The sequence below is a fragment of the Herpailurus yagouaroundi genome, unplaced genomic scaffold (genome assembly GCF_014898765.1).
Source record: "Herpailurus yagouaroundi ecotype Mexico unplaced genomic scaffold, PumYag 186, whole genome shotgun sequence".
Classification (NCBI taxonomy): Eukaryota; Metazoa; Chordata; class Mammalia; order Carnivora; family Felidae; genus Herpailurus; species Herpailurus yagouaroundi.
In genome coordinates this window covers 15,727,155-15,747,041 of record NW_024412417.1, presented here as the reverse complement: position 1 = coordinate 15,747,041, position 19,887 = coordinate 15,727,155, and the positions used below count along the sequence as shown (strand labels likewise).

Here is a 19,887-nt window from a genome sequence, read left to right as displayed (position 1 = left end):
CACACACACACACACACACACACACACACACACACACACACACACACTCCTCCTTGGCCAGGAGCTGTTCTAGCATCAGCCATACCCTGATGCTCTGTGTCCATTTCTGGTGATGATGTTGGCCTTGGCCACCACTCTGGACTTCCCTCCTCCTTAAAACGAGTTTCCTTGAGGACTTCAATTATAAACAGCTGCCCTCAATCATGGTCACTTGGATCCATCTGACATGTTATGGAGGATCAAACCTCAAATGAAAGGTATTATCTATTCCCTTCTTCCAAGAGCCCTCCTTGGTTCCTACCCAAATTTGCCTTACATCTGCATAACTAAAAGCCACCACAAAGTTGGCCCTTTTCAAATCAGAGAGGGTATACACCAAAGTAAACTAGTGTTTTCACCTCTAGCTACCAATAACTCATTCATGGCATTTGTTTTTGTTTTAAAAATCATTTGAGTACACTCACCCTGCACCTCTATCAGTTACTTCTTGGGAAACATATCTCAAATGGATCAGTGAATTGAAGAATCAGTTCTCCGGTGGTCCATGCATTCTGTCTTTTCCTCTCAATCAGACCTCAGGAATTTCTCCTACTGTATTTTATGGTATTGATATTTAATAAAAACACATTGCAATCTCACACTTGGCATGTAGATGTTGTGTGTGTGTGTGGTTCAAGGCCCTTTGAAACCCAGGCAAGGGGCTCTATACTTAATCTGTTAAGCAACGGGTAGCCATTGGACTTGAGCACTTAATTTCAAAGGAATAAAAGACTAACTCTTCACTTTATCAAGGCTACAAATTTGGCATCCTATATACTGGGAACTTTTAGGGCAAGGGATAGCTGTGTGAACTTTTTTTTTCCTTTACGAGACGATACTGGTAAGTATTTCACACCTCCAAGGTAGGATCAGAGTTTCTATAAACTGCCGTAACAAACAATTGCAGACTGGAGAATTTTCAGATACCCCTTACTTTTGCAAATCACATTTTAAAAGAACATTTGCACAGTCAAGGTGCAATCCCATGGAAATATTCCTCATGCTCAGTTTTTCAGAACAATTGTTTCTCCGTTGTTGAACTGGCACCATCTGCAAAATATGTCATCTCAAACTGCACAATAGATGCAGGTATTAATTAGCCAGGCTACTCATCCCGACTTGTTTAGACGAATCTAGCAATGGAGCAGCTTCCGTCTGTTGGGTTTTTCTTAAACAACTAACAGTGAAACAAGAACTTGTTGTGACTAGTAAATCCCCAAACACAATTTGCGCCTAAGAACGAGATTCTGCCTTCCCTGAATGCAGGCCCCTGCTCACAAAGCTCAGCCCACAGCCAGCTCTGCCTCCAAAGGTACTTTGAAGAAAGGTCTTTCTGTCTCCTCGCAGCAGAAAATCAATACTGCACGCTGGAGGGGAAGATGGAGAGTTAAAACGTCCTCTTCACGCGGGTGAGTAAACACCACCCCCGTGCTAGGGATGGTGCAGCACAGAACTGCAGGCTGCAGGACAGACTGCAGATAAAAACCCTTCTCCGGACAAAGTGGCAAGGGGGATGCTCAGCCCAAAGCTGGCACGGCACAGCCCTTTGCCTCGTATCATTTCTGTGCAACTGCAAATCAGTGTGCGCCTGCAAAATTGCATAATGTGCCATTTACCCAGCTGTTATTCCAGCAAATCTATTCTTTGCACACCGATTTGCCCGCCTGCCTAATAAATCCACAGGAAGGGGAGGGAGGGAGAAGCAAAGTTTGCACCCTGACAGTGTGTTCTGGGCCTCTCCTTCATCTCAAACTACCTGCCCCTCCCATGCTTAGAGAAAATCATAGGCCTCAAAGCTCCAATGAATAGGAGATTTGCGTGGGTCTTTCTATACACGGCTCTCACCACTTTCTGGGAGAGATACATGGTTTTCACGCCCTTTGTGATGTAACCTGGTTATGTCTCCTCCCGAGGTCTAAAACAAAGGTTCCTTTCCTCTGGGCTTATCCCTTGCCGCTCTCCTGTTTTTCCTGAATTGCTCTGGTATTTCTGGCTTCTCCCCACATTGAGTCAGACCCGAGTATGGGTTGCAGAAAGCTTCTAACATCGTCACTAAATACTAAAGGTAGGCAGGCTCCGGCAGCTTTTAGCAGCCCACATCCTCAGGCTAGTATTTTTCCGCTACAATGATGATAAAAAGGTAAGTATGTTCCTTTGCTGGGAACCGTCTAAAAGCAGAGCTTTGAAAACACAAAACATTGCTAGCTCCCAGGGATGAAATTCACATTTTTCTTTGTGGCACCACAAAGCTCTTCAAGAGCCAGGTAGAAGGGAGCCCTAATTACTCATGGCACTCCAGATGAGCTGTGAGAAGCACAAAAGGGAGCTGGGGCATAAAGATGAGGGACGCGAACGGAGTCCAGGGTGAATCAAGTCAGAATCAGCTGTTACTGCCTTTTCCACCAGAACTCCATGAGCCCTGCTCAAGGGAACCACTGGCTTGTTTTTGTTTATCTTTCTCACGATTAATTAAACCAGAATGCAAAAGAATTTCTAAACTATTCATCTCTCCTAATATTTAACTATGCATGTATATGTACTGTTTAGGTTATAGTATGTAAATTAAGGGAGATGCACACGTGTACTTGATTTACACAATAGACATGTTTTTGGAAAAGTGGACGCATAATATTCCTATAAATCAAAGCCCTTGGAGGATCCATTTTTAAAAAACTGATTGTATATCTATTTATAAAACACAGAACATTTCTGATAATGTGCTTTTTTTTTCATGCATCCCACCCAAGATTCTCTCATTTTAAAATGAGCATAGTAGTGTATTTCCTCAAATAGAAAATTCTGAAAAATTTTCTAGATTCCCTGCCCTCTATTGCAGTGCTCAATAAGGCTAGATTTTGAATAATTTATTATTCAAAATTCTAGAATAATCCCAGCCATAACTCCTGCATTCCACACAAGCCCTTTAGTCTCACATGCTCAGGAAAATGCAGTGACCCCACTTTAGAGTGGAGCATATCTTTATATAGCCGTCCTTGCAAGACCCTTGACTAGAATTGCCCTCTCTCTTAAGGCACAAATACAAATGTGGGGAATATCTGAGATACCAGATACCCTCTCATCCTGATCACTCAGCAAGCCTCCCTTTCTCTCTCTCTCTCTCTCTCTCTTTCTCTCCAGAATATAGATTTTAATCCACTTTCACAGTGAGTTTTGTAACAATTAGAGCTTCCTAAAAATGAAACACTTACTTTTGAGCAACTTTCTTCTCAGTGAGGATATTCTGGTACAATCTGCATGACCACTCATCAGGTACGTTGCCAAAGGACCTTAGAGGTTGCAGTTGCTATTAACAAACCAGAAAGATTACTTTTTTAAGTGTGTGTGTGCATGTGTGCATATATATATTTTTTTTTACTGTGGTAAAATACACCTAACATAAAAATTAGCATTGGCGACATTTAGTACATTCACAATGCTATGTGATACCACCACTGCCTAGTTCCAGAACATTTTCATTACCCTAAAAGGCAATCTGTACCCATTAAGCAGTCACTCTCTATCCTCCCTCCCTGCCTTCCCAGCCCCTGGCAACCAGTAATCTGTTTTGTATCTATCTCTAGGGATTTGTCTGTTCTGGATATTTCATATAAATGGAATCATACATTATGTGGCCTTTAGAGTCTGGCTTCATTCTCTCTGCATCGGCAACCCTTCTGGGTACAAATCGTCTCTAGTTAATTGCTTTGAGATCCATCTTTCATTTCCATCCTCTCTGTTTCCTTCCCCCCGCGCTGGTCTGTGCCGTTTGCATCTTATACGGTGTGAAATCACTGTCCAGGGATTGCCACCCCTTGGAGTGCCCCCGCGCCCCCCTGGGGGGGGGGGGGGCACCCACCCCCCCCCTCTGGGGGGGGGCTTGTCTGTGAAGAGGGAAGAGGAGCAAATCACCCTCAAACTTTTCCAAAGGTTTTCATATTTTAAAATAAAATGTGAGAGGTGCTTTTTGCCTTCTTGACAAATTTAAGTGATAATTAGCTGGCAGCAGAGAATCTCCCCTGACGTGTCACAGTGTGCTTGTACTTAACAGAGCCACCCTCAGATCTGCACCCCAGATTAGCTCCAAGTAGAACACTTGCTTATGGCCAAAGAGCCATCACTGCTCACCTCAGTGCTGACATTCATCATTAGGCACAGTACGCACATCATACCTGCACTTGCTTCGGATTGACAGAAGCAACACCAGAAAAAGCAGACTGTGGTGTGCTGGGGGGTGAGCTGGACTCCAGGAGAGATCCACGTTTGGATAGTACGGCTGCCATTTATGAGCAACATAACCAGGGCCAGTCATGGAACAGCCTGAGCCTCCAGTTTAAAGGGAAGGTTGTTTGAAACAGTGACTAATCTTATCAGGTTGTTGCCAAGATCAGAGCCAAGAAGGACAATCACATATCTGTTCCCCAAAAGTCCGCTAGCATGTAAGCATCATGAAAGTCAGAACTTTGCCCTGTCTTCTGCTTCCATGCCACTGCATCACTCACGACATGGTAAACACTTGGTAAGATTTTAATGAATTAGTGAAAGAAAAAATACTGTTATCATCAGTAACCAAGGCCACACAATTAGCCTCTAATGAGCATCATTTACAGGCAACGATCCAGATCATTGGCATGCATCGTAGCCAAGTTGTCACAAGGTAGGTTTTACCCCATTGTATTTCTTGGAAATGATACTAGACTTGGAGATGAAATGAGAAACATTGTTCTGCTAATGTAGAGAATAGGAAAGAAATCATGACTTTAGTTGGAGATGGGCTCTTGTCAGGAGCCTAAGAAACCTCACTCAAAATTTACTCCTCCCGGTTCCTTCTTCCTGGTTTCTACTCAAACTATGATTATGCTTTTATTTCATGCTCAGCACAAAGCACATTTACTCCTGTGTGTGTAACCTTGGGAATGTTGTGTTTTCTAATCTGGAAGTTTTTCCCGACTGAAACTAGCTAACTTCCTCCTCTGCCCCTTTCCTTCCTTCCTTTCCTTCCTTTTATTCCCTTCTTTCTTCTTTCTTCATTGTTTTGATAGTATTTTTTTTGTTTTTAAACAAACTTTTTATGGCACAGAGATAATATTTTAATGTAAATGCCTAGATATTATTTCAACCACAACTACTTCCAATTTTAACATCACATTAAGAATTTTTTTTTTAATGTTTACGTATTTTTGAGAGAGAGAGAAAGAGAGACAAGAGCACATGTGGGGAAGGGGCAGAGAGAGAGAGAGGGAGACAGAATCTGAAGCAGACTCCAGGCTCTGAGCTGTCAGCCCTCAGGACCCCCGCCGCAAGATCTTGACCTGAGCTGAAGTCAGATGCTCAACGGACTGAGCCACCCAGGTGCCCCAATGTTACATGTTTTAAATAGATATTTTGTCACACAACCACAACACTGTTACTATACCTAACTAAATAATAATCTCTCTTTTCATCTGATGCTCACTCCATATTCTAATTTCTCTAAATGAATCCAAATGTCCTTTACAGTTTGTTTAATTCAAGGTCCACTTGCGACCTTCAATGTATTGGGGATTGGAATTCTGTGTTTCTTGGCTTTAGTGCAGCTAGCACCCACTGCTTGGTGGGCACTCAGTGAAGTGGTTGTTTGTTTGTTTATTTGTTTGTTTTCTGTGGGCCAGACATTTACTGAGCCAAACGTGCCAAACAATGCCTTAATTGCTGGTGACGCCATATTAAAACATAGTTTTTATCCTCAAAACTTCAAAATTTAGCTGAAACAAAATGAATGTTGAAGTAAATGAATGAAGACAGGCAAGGTAAATTTATCAGGCCAGTTAGTGTCTGCTGTTTTTCCTTCAGAGAAGGGCTTTGGGGTGGAGTTTCATACATTTCCCTAACAGCAGCATCATTTCATTATTTCATACAGTGAAAAACACTAAAGATCTAAAGTTCCATTATATATGAACACTTCAGGAAGTTTGCTAAACGCAAGTTATTTTTTGTTGGTGGTCCAGAGCTACTCTTTATGTTCTATTTTCAGAAACTGGATATTTAAATAGTCGGTCGCCCTGCTCAATGGCAAAACAACCCATTATTCAGTGGCTTTCTGTCCTCTATAAGATAAAAAGGCCCCTCCTTAAGCACTCCACCAGACCCCATCTAATGCAGCCTTGCCTCCTTCTCCAGGGTCATCTCTTGCCTCACATCTTAGGCTCCACCAAAACCAAACAGCTAATGTCACCCTGCGGAAGTCCCCCCATATTCACCCCATAGCTCATGTCTTTGCCCTCCTCCAGGCCTCTGCTCATGCCATTCCTCTGCAAAGAATGTTCTACCTGCCCTTTTTCCTTTCCTTTCTCCCCTTTGCTCGGCCCCTACACATCATTTAAAATTCACTTCAGCTGTGCCTTCCTCCAGAAAGTCTTCCAGACTCCCTCTAGACTTGGTTGGATACCCCTCTTTGGGCTTCTTGGACACCACATATAAATCTCATTTAGCACATAGCACTCTGTGCTGAAACAATCTGCTCTCTGGCCTCTCTCTCCTTCCCTCCCCCTAAACCAGACATGACCCCATCCAGGGCCAGAACTATGTGCCATGCATCTCAGTTTCCCCAGGCAGAGCTGAGGCAATAGGAAGTCCTTAAGAATTCCTTAGACGGAGGAGTGCCTGGGTGGGTCAGTCAGTTAAGCATCCAACTTAGGCTCAGGTCATGATCTCACGACTGATGAGTTCAAGCCCTGCGTCAGGCTCTGTGCTGACAACTCAGAGCCTAGAGCCTGCTTCAGATTCTGTTTCTGTCTCTCCTTATCACTCCCTGACTCATGCTCGCTCTCTCGCTCTCTCTCTCTAATACCAATAAACATTAAAAAAATTTTTTTAAAGAATTATTTACCTAGAATTACTGGAAGATGACAACAGGAATAAAAGAGACAGTTACACAATTTTAAGAGATAAAAATCATGATGTTCTTTTCAATCTCTTTGTGATGTTGGAGCTGGAAAGGTGTAGGGGAATGTTCTAGTGTCACTCTCTCATTTGGCAGTTGAGGAAACCACGGCTGTGAGAGAACATGGTCACGAGTGTTCATGGACAACCAGTGTGCCACTCCAGGACCCAACAGGAAAGAGACAACATGCTTGAACGAGATAATTCCAGGATGGTGTGTTTGTTTTACAAAAGGGTTACTTACAAAGGTAAGGATGGGTGGGATGGGAACCACAGAGATAGCTCAGTAACCTCAATCTAGAACCAGCAAAGGAGCTGTTAACCATTCCTAGGGCTGGAATGACCAACTCATCCCCATTTGCCCAGGATTGTGTTGGTTTGAGAACTCAAAACCCCATGTCCTGGGAATACCCTCAGTTTCTACAAACCAGGAAGATTGATCACCTTACCCAGTGCTCAGGTAGGAAGGAAGTGACAGGTTATTAAAACCTGAAAAGAAAGACAGTCCCCTTAAGAGAAACCAGTGATCTTCAGACAAGGCCACATTTAACCCAAAGTAACCTCACAGGGAGGAAGGCAGGGAACAGGAACCCTGCCTTCATTCTCCTCCCTGTTTCTAACCTCCTACAGAGGCTCTGCATGGGGCTTCCCATGAGCCAGAATCAACCAGAAGCCAAGTCCACACTGCCAGCCTCCCAGGACAGAGAGCAGAACGGGGAAAAGTGGAGGGTGCCCCTGGAGCAGGAAAGGATCCCAGCTCAGCCCTCAGGCACACAAAACAGCCTGAGGGAGATGCCCAACCCTCCCCCACCAGGAGAGACTCACAAGTCCTGATGCAGGTAACAAGATGGTATTACACAAATCTGTAAACCCTTTCTAGGATTTCCAAACATTTCCAACAAAATGGAGGTGGAGAGAAAGTGTGCCTTTAAATTCTTCCACCCCCTTCTGGCTCCCATCTCTTCTTCAGTCTGCTGCCTCCTTACCAATCCACAGATGTCATCTCTAGCCCACAACTGCACAGACCCAAACCCAAAATGCAGCTCCTCCCTCAAATTCCACGAAAAGCATCCACTCACAGTGGGTGGATTTTGTGTTTATTAGATTGCATTGGAGACTTAGAGGTAGTCCAAAGAAGAGTTTACATCACAAAGAACGTCAAGTTCAACAAGACCTCCGTGTACTTGGAAGCCCTTCCAGCCCCTCCAGCCATGTGGGATGCTTCAAGGGCTACCTAATGCTCTGTATTTCTTCTACCTCACACCGAGTCCCCCTGCCTCTCCCTCATCTTCCCCCTTCCTCTCATACCCTTATACCACAGCACAAAAATGCCTCACTGGAACAGTTTTCCATTTCCTTCTGGGCCTTTGTAGAACCAGTCAACACCCAAGCCCTCTAGCTCCCTCACCTTCTTCCCCAGGACACATTCTGGCTGCTAGAGCCAACTCCCTTCCAATGATAAATTCTGCTGTCAGCTGTCCGCTGAGAAGTTTTCAACCTCCTGTTGTACATTATTCTAGAGAAAGCAGTTGATGTTAGTATAATCCATTGAGAAGTTTATTAATCAACTTGCATAAAAAGGCCTGCATCAATGGCTTTCTTGTCTCGTGGAATTCAATTCTTCCTCTGAACATGTCACAGTGCATTACCCCGCTCAGAGTTAGCATATTTAAGCATCTTGTGGTTGCTGGAGTAGCACAGCCATGGCATACTGAGCTCATCTTTTTCTTTCAGAGGCTGATTCAGTCAGCTTAGGATCTCAGCTCTTTAAAATTACATCGGGATGAATCTTGCTGCATACAAGCTGCTAGCCCAACATAATTTTGATTCCCAGATCCTACAAGGTTCTGTATGTTAAAGAGTTATATTCAACATGCTATTGCATGCCTAGACCTTTTACCAACTCTACGTTTGCCCTTAATGTAGGAGCAGTTGTGAACAAAAGGCCAAGTCCTTTCAAGAGTGCTCAGAATGTTAGAGAGAGAGAAGCTTTCTTTTCAGTACTTGCTAGACTTGACACAGAGAGCCAAGGGAAGTGGATGAATCTGGCTCAGAGCACTGGGGAGCTGCTTCCAGTTTATGCTGGTTTGTTTTGTTTTGTTTTTTGTAGATAATAAGAGAATGCACCACTCACAGCTTGACTTCAAGGTGGCGAAGAATCCAAAGGACTCTGAAAGGTATGGGGACAAATTAAATTGTTAATAAGTCACTTAAGTCACAGAGTATGAGATTTACAAGCCTCTGCATATAATCCAGACTTAAATGTTATATAGATATTTTCATCTTAAAACTTACACTCAGCCTTAGTTCTGCTATCTTATTTGCTGGATTTGGTCCATTTTCAAGGTTCTTACCAATTAAACATAATTTGAAATTATGTCTCATCCTATATGATTATCCACACATATTATTGTGCAGTTGCAAAAGTATTTTGTGTTTCTTTAACTTTAAAAACTATATATACAGAGTTAGTGAGGCATAAAGGAACAGAGTTCTGCTAGACAGCGTCCCCAGGCTCTAGCATTAGCTCTGTTAATGAGTGTGTGAACTTTGGTGACTGAATTTTAGTTTCTGTTGAATTGCTATTAGCTGTAAGATTATCAAAACACCACCAGAAATACCCACCACCAAGGAAACAATAAGTATCCTTATGGTTTAAGCCCCTTTCAGCTGAGTTTTCTATTAGGTCAAAGTGCTAGATCTGGGGTCTCTGCAATTCTCTTGAGGAGAGAGCTTTCCCTCATGGTCACAAGATGGCTGCCACAGCTGCACTCATCCCACATAGCTATAGTTAAAGGCAGGAAGCAGGTAGGTCGTCAGGGCTGTTAGAAAGCACTGTCCTCGTACACCACCCTCTTATTCTCAGTGTGGAAAAATTTCCTCCCAGAAACCCTGCCACCCCAGTACATTCCTTTTACCATTTCATTGGCCTAAACAAGGTCTAATTTCAAGGAAGGCTGGGAAAGTGGCTAGTTTTATCAGGCTTTATAATGGCAGACAGACACGAGACAAGGTATGTAGACATAGCTGGGACAGTGACTGTTCCTGAAAAACTCCTATTACCAAAAGACCCCTTTTGAGAAAATTAAATATAGAGCTGCTATATTTAAACCTCTATCAGAGCCTCATGACTCTGTAATAATATGGAAGTATATAATAAATCAAGCAGTATCCTGCATAATTCAAATGGTGACTATAAGGAAAGCCTTCTATAGGGAAATAATTTAGAAAGAGAGTCAGAAAATGGAATACGGGAGAAGATTCAGAAGTGCTTCAAGTTGCCAACCAAATGATACCCTGGGCCTCTCACCCTCCAGGAGCTCACTTACTAATAAATCACAAGTGGAAGACGGAGCAGCCATCTCTCACAGAATCATAACATGCCCTGAATTAGGATTAGCTTGTCCTGGTGAATCTAAATTGGACCACAAACTGGTAAAAGTCTTTGTGTCTTTCTTTTCAGACATCTCCCTGCCCTCCCAGCAGCCACTCCTGAGTCCACTTTCTGAACACAACCCCAGGGGGATTTGGTGTTTAAAGCTGAATTAGTCAACACAGAAATTTAGCTCCAGCTTAACTGAAAGCATTTGGTAACTTGTAGAGACACGCATCATGAGAGAAATGTCACCAACTTGGCAGACATAAATGTCTGAAAGAAAACATTCCAATAGAATGTACTGAAACACACAAAATCCAAGCGACATGCCAGGCTTTCCGAAGCAATCCAAGCACATCAAGGGGGTGGGAAGATCAGAGAGATAAAAAAGATTCAGATACCTAAAATTAAGTTCCAAATTAGTGCTTCTACATTGGTGCATGCCTCATCTAGGGTTATGGGAAATGTGACATCTGTGCTAAGCGAATTTAGGTTAGGTATTCGTTAAATGCTGATCGACTGGTGATAGAATGTTTTTCTACCAAGAAATATACGTTAGCTTCTTGACTTGCTCATCGTGATCAGAGATCAAGCCAATCTAATCCAGGTATATAACATTTTCCCCTGAGGTTTAACAGCTGCATACACCTGCTGTTCATTGAGCTAATGGACATGAAATCAGAGAACCACCAGAGGCCTGTCCTTTGCTTTCTTTCCTGGAAACTGGTTGGAACATAGAAAATTCAAGCCAAAAGGTGAGCATATACAAGACTGTAAGGCACCCACCTTAGAGGCAGGGATGAGCCAAGGAGACAGTCTTGTGGAAGAAGTGCAGTGATCCCACGAGGCAGGAGTGCCATGGCCAGCGCCCCACCCCCACCCCCCGGGATCCTGGGACTTTCCAAGAAGGGTGCATGCAACACAGAACCTCTGGCTACCCCAGGGCTCAGCCCCACTGGGAAACTGCTGAGAGAGGAGCTGCTCCCAGCCCAGTCCAAACAGAGTGCCGACCCTCCACCAGTGGTTCTCAACTAGGGACATCTGGCTCCTCAAAGGGACTATCTGGCAGTGCCTAAAGATGTTTTTTGGCTTCCACAACTGGGGTGGGGGACACTGCTGGCACCTCGTGGGTAGAAGCTAGGGATACACTCGTAGAATGTCACTTAAAATATCTAGTTGGTATCTCAAACTTAGCATGTTTAAAACTGAACTCCTGATTGCCCCAACAGTTAACTCCATCCTCTTAATTGTTCAGAACAAAAATGTAGGTGTCCTCCCTGACTTCCCCTTTCTCACATTCCACAGTCAACAGATCAGTAAAAATATCCAGAGTCGGACCATTTCTTGCCTCCTCCTCCATGCTAATCCGAACCAAGCTACCATCAGTTTTTTCCTAGATTATTGCAGTAGTTTCCAAATGGCCTCCCCACAGCTGATTTTCAGCAGATCGGCCAGAGTGGTCCCTTAACAAAATAAGTCACGTCTTATCCATTCTTTGTTGGAGTCCCTGCAATGCTTCCATCCCGCTCAGATAAAACTACAGTCTTTCTAGCACCCTCTGAGGCACAACCTGTCCTGTCCTTCCCTCATCTCTTGGGCCTTCTCTCTCACTTTCCTCCTGACTCCACCCTTCTCCAGCCTCTCCAGCCACTCTACCATTCCCAGCAGCCTTTGCATCCGCTGCTCCCCTACTGGAACACTCCACTCACATCAGCCTCAAACATCACCTCCTCTCTATTCTATTTAAAATCACCTCCTCCCCTACCCCACCTTCACTTTTGCCCTTCTCTGCTTTGTTTCTCTCCACAGTAATCCTTTGTAATCTGACACACCACTTGTGTTACTTAACTACCGTTTTGATTCTCTTCCTGACTAAAATGAAAAACAAAACAAAACAAAACAAAACAAACCCAACTTTATGAAGGTAAGACTTTTGGTCTTTTTTGTTCATGACTTTATTCCCAGCAACTACAACAGTGTTTGAGGCATAGCAGGTACTCAAGAAATACCTGTTAAGTAAATGAATGAACGAATGAACCAGTGAATGGACTGTCAGAACACACACAGGTCTTCCAATGATAAATAATAATTCTTGGAGGGATGATCCATTTAATAAAAGAGAGGGACAACTCCTCACTCATGTAATCTAATGGGTACAGTCTTCCCACCTGAGCGTGGATACACTCGTTCACACTCGTTTGCACAGCTGCCTTCCTTCCCCTGTCCTGGTTCTATGTCCCGGAGCCTGAAGATACATAGACAACCAGTCCTGTTAGAATACCTGTCCAACAGAAACTTTATCCTCTACCACCTTCATCTGCAGAAAGAACTGGTGCAAATTCTTCAGTAGAGTGCTCTCTCTACCTGTCCCCAAAACCTTTGTGAGCAGAAGGGCTGTAAGGTACGAATTTATTTTTAGCTTGTCCAGAGAAAGCGTTCAAGGTGTCGGGAGGGAAGGAGGGCTCTTCTAGATGCATATCATTTGGCTACAGCTCTGTTTAGATCATGTATTTTAAATTTTGTTTATTTTACGTTTATTTATTTTTGAGAGGGAGGGGCAGAGAGAGAGGGAGAGAGAGAATCCCAAGTAGGCTCCACACTGTTAGCACAGACCCCAAGGCAAGGCTCAAAGTCACAAACCATGAGATCATGACCTGAGCCGAAATCAAGAGTCAGGTGCTTAACTGACTGAGCCAGCCAGGCACCCCTGGGTCATGTATTTTAAATACATGTCCCAAGAGTACACTTGGTTCAATCCAAACAGGTAGACTGTGTGTCCTGAGGTCTGTGTGGTTCTGTATAGTTCTTTAGATCTTGCATTGAAGTTCCTTAATCTCTCAGAGCCTCTGTTTGTTCATCTGCGATAATGAAATGGTAATATTATCTTAGTCCCTGCCTGGATTGGAGATGGTACTGTCCAGACTGAGCCTTACTTTATTTCTTTTAGTGCAGAGAGAAGGAAGCCATAGGACTCCAGGGGCCAGAAATCAGTCAAGAAAATTTTCTCTTTCTTTATTTCCTGTCCAAGAAAATGCTATAAAAATTCAGATGTTACCCTCCCTGTTCCTATCTCTCTGCCAAAGTTGGAATACTTTGCTGTCTAGCAGTCCCAAGCCTCTGAACTGGAACAGTTCGCTTGGTCAGAAAGAAGAACCCAGAGGAGTTTGCCTGCAACCCTCAGACACCGTAGACATGACCTGGCAACTGCTTTGAAGGCAGAGAATATTCTGCCTCTTGAATAGATCCCCGGGTGGAAATGGTGGACCAACAGAGACAGCCAGTCATACCTCTCTCTCTCATCATTTGGGATATATTTATATTTTGTTCTATTCCTTAATAGAGATGTGGAAAGCAAATTAGTGTTCTTATTTGTACACTATTCCCAGGGAATTTGCAAACATTACATATTCCTTTTTTTCTTTTTTACTATGCATGATCTATCTTCTGGGTAAGGGCGCACAGATCTTTATAGTATCTTCACTAAGAAAAGTAGCAATCATCACAGCCTGTTAACTCTGCTTTCTAGTGAAAAAAAAAAAGAAAAGAAAAGAAAAAGAAATTACATGGGGAGTATACGTGGTAGGAGTTGAAGCAGGGAGGTATTTAAAGTCCATGAAGAGGATTTCACCATGGGAGCTAAATAATAATTACATATTTCATCGGGTACCATGAGATTTTAGTGAAATCGATATATAAATGGATAGCACAGTGTCTAAGCACCCTGTGCATATAGATGCTAGTTCTCTTCTTTTCTTTTATATTCATATCAGAATGATGGCTAGTGAGCTTGAATACTTTAACAACTCCCTAACATCTCCTATGGCCCCTAAAAATGGGAGCAAATATGATAATGCCCTTTATTTACGCAGGGAGTGAGAGTGGGGTGAGTGGAGACTAGTGTTGATAATGTGCACATGATGTCATATGAACAACTTAGAGAAGTAACAGGTGAAAATCTATTAAGACATTCATTAGCCATAGAATTATTAAGTTACTCCTCATTAATAGAGAAACAATTAAATGAATTATGATATATCCTTACCATAGAACACCAAGCAGATGTCACCAAGAATGAGATAGATCTCAATGGAATAGGAGATCCTCAATAGGAAATTTGATCCTATTGTACCAATTTGCTTACACATGTAAACCTGTGTGCTTGTGCAATAAGTGTGTCTATCTGAAGAGGCACAATTCAAGTAGTTACACATGGAATGATGGATGGGAGGAGAAAAGTAGATTTTCACTTATGTTACACATGTGGGAAGTAATAATTCTCATTGACTATCCGTATGATCCTGTTTTCCTATGCAGTTGGGTGAAATTATGTGACTGGTTTCTGCCCTTGAAATATGAGCAGAAGTGACACACATCACTTTCTGTCTGGGATACTTAACGTTGTGAGTCCTCCATATAATCTCCCTACCACAAAATGGAAGGAGTCTGGATTACTAAGTTACCCAAGTAAGACAGTTTCCCAGGAGGTCCCCAATTTGAACTAAAAAGGTAGTATGAGTGTCCATGTGTGTGTTGTAGATGGGGATACTTATTGGGTAAAGCCACTGAGATTTGGGAGTCAATTAATGTAGTGTCTTAGTTATCTATTGGACATAACAATTTACCCCACAGGTTTAGCAACTAAAAGCAACCAACATTTATCAGCTCACTGGTCAGGATCTTGGGAGTGGTTCTGATTGAGGACACTTCATGGGGCTTTGATCAAAGTGTTGGCCAAGGCTGTGGACATCTCAAGGCTCTACCTGGATTGGAGAATCTGCTTCCATGCTCATTCATGTGGCTGTTGGCCAGAGACATCAGGGGACACTCCACAGGCTTGCTCAAGTAGGCAGTTTGCTTTCCCAGAGGGAAAGATTTAAGACAGAAAGGCACAGACAGAGACGCTAAGGTGGAAGGCACAGTCTTCCTGCAACCTAATCTCAGAAGTGACATCCCATCACTCTTTCTTACTCTGTTGTTAGAAGTGAGTCGCTAAATCTAGCCCACACTCAAAGGAATGAGAATTTCAAGATTGTTAATACGAGCAGGTGGATGACTGGAGCCATCTCTAAGACTGACTACCACGTGCAGCATAGCCTAGGCTACCCCGAACAATGCAATATCCTTTTCTACTGTTTGACATTTTTTACAGCAAGCATGAGTTACTCTCATAATTTAAAAACAAAGTTGGAACCTAATATACTATATATTTTTAAAAGTATCCAGCTAGAACCTTAGTTCTTCCCCTCCCCGCCCCCCAAGAAAGCCAAATGGCAAAATTATCTATTTTCCACTGCTCAAAACAGCCCATTGCTCTCCCGTTCTTAAATGCACATCTTGGAAGTGACTCATTTTATCCCTTATCCATTTGGGCTTTTTCATTTTCTTTTTCACACTGAAGACATTTTGTGTGTTGCAATCTAAACTACTGGGAGGTCCCCTGAGCATTTTCTCCAGAAAAACACTTTCTTCTCCATTGCCTAAGTGTTAATTGTATAGAGCAGCAGGCTCTAAAGTGAAAATACAAGGTGAACCAGATAGTAGTTCCCTCCTAAAGTCGGGCCCCCGTAGTTGACCTCAAGCCTTGGAGATGCTGTCTTTCAGCAATTAGCCACAGATCTGCTCACGGCTGCTACTGTACAGAACCTCGCTGTTTATTTTCATCTGTGCCATCACACTTCTGATTCTAAGGTAATAAAGCAAGCAGGAAACTGGCCTAAACTGGAACGTGTGAGCTCTCCAAGCCAGCAGGGTTTGGGTCAGTCTTACAGGATTATCACGTGTCTTAGTGACCTTTCTTGATGAAGCCAAAAAGGAAGAAAGGAAGAAAGTGAATATAATTACATACTGAATATTTTTAAATAAAGGGGAAGGACAACATCTTCAAGGGATTTCCTCTGTATTTGGAAAGAGAGGACTAAGCAGGCCAAAAGCCAAAGATGCTATAGTGAAAGAAAGTTCCAAGGTACAAATAAGCTGACATAGGAGACAGGATCTAAAAGATGGGAAACAAGATCAAATAGAATAGACAATATTGGGGAGATGAGATTGACTTTGATAGTGTAGTAGATTTCAAGTTTCCAAATAGGAGTCATCAAATCCACACTGTTTTGAGAGTGAGCATACTTTCACCGTCTGTACTCTTTTTAAGAGCTAGGTAGGATTCAAGTGAATCTAACAGCATGGTAAAGTTAGCAAGTGACTGTAAATCATTTTAAATAGTTGCAGTTTGTAAAATAATGGGTCCTGTGGGAAGAGAGTGAGGAGTTTTCACCACAGCTGGGTAGTCCCTATAATTTCCTTCAATTTTCCTCTAAAAATCCCACATCAGCAATGTAATTGTCTGCCTCACTGTCTCCCTTCCACCCCAGATGGAAGAGAGAAAGCACTGAAGAGAATAATAATGTGACACTCAATAAAGTGTTCTCAGCAAAGCCCTGGACTAGGTGGGGAGAGGGGGTGAAATCCAGAAAAGGGATGCAGTACCACTTCTGGGCATAGTGCTGTGCTTTATCAGGCCAGAGCGATTCAGCAGAGCACTCCCCAACCTGTCCCAACCTCAGGGCTAGGAGAGGAAAGATTTACAATGCCAGACTTTGTCACCAGCCTTCTTTCAGAGCATTTTGGCCCATGTTTATTTCACTTATTGGCTTTCAGTCAAGTTTCATCTGAAAGAGCTTGGAGGCAAAAAAAAAAAAAGAAAAGAAAAAAAAGGAAAAACATTTTTAAAAACGAAATTGTCTGGTGGAATATTCCAAAGGTCAATCTTTGCCCATTTGTTCTTCTTTCTGAGTTGAGTTCTTTTAGGCATCGGATGAGGGTAAATACCCAAACTGGTAGCAGACATGTATTCTGAGGATAGACCAGAACATAACAGGAGACGGTAAAAGAAGTTCACCTGAGCTCTTTGCATTTGCCTGGTGTCCCTCGTGTCTTCCAGCCTTAGAGTCTAAGATGGATAAGGGTTTGCTTATTGTATTAATTAGGATTAAATGTAGCTGTGCGTGACAGATAATCTAACCTATCCGTGCTCTGAACAACTTAGAAATATGTCAGCTCCCCCAAGTCATGAGGGATACATGTACCTTCCAGCTCATTGCTGTACCATCCTGAGGGTAGATGGCCTGCACCCTGACACCCTGCAGGAGTGGCTAGAGCTTTGGGATCAAATCTGGTTTTCCAGACAAGGCAGCCATGGAAGAGAGGACACGCACAAGCTGTTCTTTAGGGAGGTTTCCAGGGCTGCCTGTATCAGTTAACTACAGGTTAGCCTCAGATTGCAGGCCTGACCAGGCTTGGCAACGTGCTGCTCTTTGGACTCCAGTCGGCTTCGTGTGTGTTCATTCCATGGCCGAGGCTGATATAGACACCAGCTTTCTGAAACATGCTTTTCCCATAAAGGAGGTCAAATGCTCTCAAAGAGTCAAATAGAAACATGCAGTGCCTGCTAGGGTCTAAACTATGAACTGGCACAAAGTCACTTCTGCCCACATGTCATTGGCAAAAGCAAGTCATACCGCCAAGTTCAATACCAATCGGATAGGAAAATATACTCTTCCCATGAGAGTTGAGGGAGAGGAGTGGATATTTTCTTGTTAATGATATCATATATTACACTATCCATGCCAGGGGTCCCAAGACCACCCAAAGTTTTGGTGACTCACTAGAAGGACTCACAGGTCCTCATACAGTGGCAGCTTATTATGGTGAAGGGTATAGAGCAAATTCAACAAAGGGTGAAGTCCAGAGGAAAGCAAGTGCAAACTTCCAAGAGTCTCTCCCAGTGGAGTCACCCAGGACATGTGTAATTTCTCCAGCATCAAATTGTGACAACCCCTGCCAAGTGTTGTCAGTCAGGAAGACTGAGTCTAAGGGTCCAGTGTCAGTCACCCAAACCTATAGTGCCATTGCCCCTGTGACTAACTGAATCACTGGCGCTCCAGACCCCAAGAAAGACAATGTCTCTATGAAATATCTACTCAAACTGGTACAGTGTGATTCAAAGCCCTGAGTATGCGAAAGTCTCTGCTTATCAGTTAAAACATTCCAAGAGCTCAATTCCCAAGAACAGCAAAGGGCCAGTCATAGAACAGATCCTTCTTGGGAATGTGCAACGTTTGAGTGATCTGGGCCTGCCCAGTTAACACTTCCCTACACGTTATCCCATATACTTCCCCCTGCTAAAGACCAAAACATAATCACCTTGGTCCTACCTAGATGCAGGTGAGTCAAGGAAGGGTGGTTTTTACTCCACGGAATACACATCAAGCTAAGAAACAGGAGCGCTACTCTTAAAAAGTTGGGAAGAAGAAATTTGGAGTGTCTCACTGATCACTTGACGTGAGCTGGAAAAGTGAGAGCAAGAGACAGATCAGGGTCAGGGAAGTCTTATGACTTGACTAATTACAGTGATAAACTTAAAAAAAATTACAAAAAGTAACAGTAATACTACATTTTACCTCAACCCAGATGCCATCAGTTGTAAGATACATCATTATTTCATTACTGCTTGGAAAGAGAGATAAAATGCTGCCAATTAAAAACCATGACATTTTGTCTATTTTTGGATTTTATAAAGATGGAATTATACATTATGTGCTCTTTGGAGCAACTTGATATTGTCTTTTTATTTCAGCCATTCTGCTAGGCAGGTAGTGTTACTAATTGTGATTTTAATCTGCACTCTCCTGATGACTAATGAAGGTAAGCCCCTTTCATATGTTCATAGGCCGCCTGATATCCTCATTTGTGGGGTATATTCATGCTTTTGCCCATTTTTCTATTAGAATGTTTGTCTTATTGAGTTTTAGTTCTTTACTATATGGAGTAGAACCCTTTGTCATATATACATATTGTAAATATTTTCTCCCCCACCTTGTGACTTGTTTTGTCACTCTTTTAATGGTAAGTTTTGACGAAGAAAAGTTCTTAATTTTAATGTAGTCCAATGTATTTTTTTTTTTTTTGTAATTAGAACTTTTGAAGTTCTGCTTAATAAAATTTCTCCAGGGGCACCTGGGTGGCTCAGTTGGTTAAACATCTATCTCTTGATTGAGGCTCAGGTCACGATCTTGTGGTCTGTAGGGTTGAGCCTTGCATCAAGCTTTGTGCTGGCAGCATGGAGCCTGCTTGGGATTCTCTCTCTCCTCTCTCTCTCTGCCCCTACATTGCTTGCATGCTCTCTCTCTCTCAAAATAAATAAGTAAAGTTAAAAAAAAATTCTCCAACCCAAGCTCATGAAGATAGTTTCCTATGTTACCTTCCAGTAGTTTCATTGTGTTGTCTTTTACATGTATCAGGTGGATAGATCTACAACCCATCTGCAGTTGACTTGGGGTGCAGTGATAGGTAGGAGAATATGGACGTCCCAATGACCCAATGTGCACACCTAGTGGATTCAGAGCATTTCCCTTTCCCACTCCACAGAAGTGCCACTGTTATCATAATCATCATTTAGATTGTTTTATTTTTAAAAGAGCTCTTTCAGAATTACTTTGATAAAATTTATTATAATTGTTTTGCAATTCATAGATGCAAAAAAAAAAAACAAAAGCAAA

The 19,887-nt window shown here is 42.7% G+C and overlaps 1 long non-coding RNA gene across 1 annotated transcript in view; it reads right to left on the bottom strand.

Annotated features, from left to right (window-relative positions):
• The window catches only part of LOC121042838 (uncharacterized), a 73,777-nt gene extending 70,208 nt beyond the window's left edge, over window positions 1-3,569 (bottom strand). Inside the window, exon 1 of the long non-coding RNA XR_005796480.1 lies at window positions 3,249-3,569. This is a non-coding gene — a long non-coding RNA (uncharacterized LOC121042838). The remainder of the gene's footprint in view (window positions 1-3,248) is intronic.
• Between the last annotated feature and the right edge of the window lie 16,318 nt (window positions 3,570-19,887).